Below are 958 nucleotides of genomic sequence, written 5' to 3'. Positions count from 1 at the left end.
GGAGGAGGAAGAGGAGGATGTGGGAAGGACTGTGGCCACTGCACCACCAATGAATGTGCCGGCCATATCCCACAGGGTCCCCCTCCTCCCCCCCCATCATTGGTGGCAGTGTCAGTTCCGATCGGAGCCCAGCAGTGTAATGCTGGGGCTCCGATCGGTTACCATGGGAGCCAGGACGCTCTTAAGCCCTGGCTGCCATGGTATGTTAGTAGTGAGCAGAGAGCAGCGCATTATACTCACGTGCGCTGTGGCCGGCGGTCGCTCCTTCTCATAGGTCTGTGCGGCGCATTGCTAATGCTGTAAGCATTAGCAATCCGCCGCACAGACAGAAGGAGCGACCGGCGGCCACAGCGCACGTGAGTATAATGCGCTGCTCTCTGCTCACTACTAACATACCATGGCAGCCAGGGCTTCAGTAGCGTGACTCCTGGCTGCCATGGTAACCGATCGGAGCCCCAGCATTACACTGCTGGGGCTCCGATCGGAACTGACACTGCCACCAATGATGGGGGGGAGGAGGGGGACCCTGTGGCCACTGCCACCAATGATTAATACTGGGGAGGGGGGGTTGCGTTACCAGAGGGGGCATATCAGAGGCTGGGGGGAGAGGCAGATCAGAGGCTGGGGGGAGGGGGGAGAGGCAGATCAGAGGCTGGGGGGAGGGGGAGAGGCAGATCAGAGGCTGGGGGGAGGGGGGAGAGGCAGATCAGAGGCTGGGGGGAGGGGGGGAGAGGCAGATCAGAGGCTGGGGGGAGGGGGGGAGAGGCAGATCAGAGGCTGGGGGAGAGGCAGATCAGAGGCTGGGGGAGAGGCAGATCAGAGGCTGGGGGAGAGGCAGATCAGAGGCTGGGGGGAGAGGCAGATCAGAGGCTGGGGGAGAGGCAGGTCAGAGGCTGGGGGGAGAGGCAGATCAGAGGCTGGGGGGGAGGGGGGAGGCAGATCAGAGGCTGGGGGGAGG

The sequence above is a fragment of the Bufo gargarizans genome, chromosome 6 (genome assembly GCF_014858855.1).
Source record: "Bufo gargarizans isolate SCDJY-AF-19 chromosome 6, ASM1485885v1, whole genome shotgun sequence".
Classification (NCBI taxonomy): Eukaryota; Metazoa; Chordata; class Amphibia; order Anura; family Bufonidae; genus Bufo; species Bufo gargarizans.
This window is presented reverse-complemented; position numbering follows the sequence as displayed.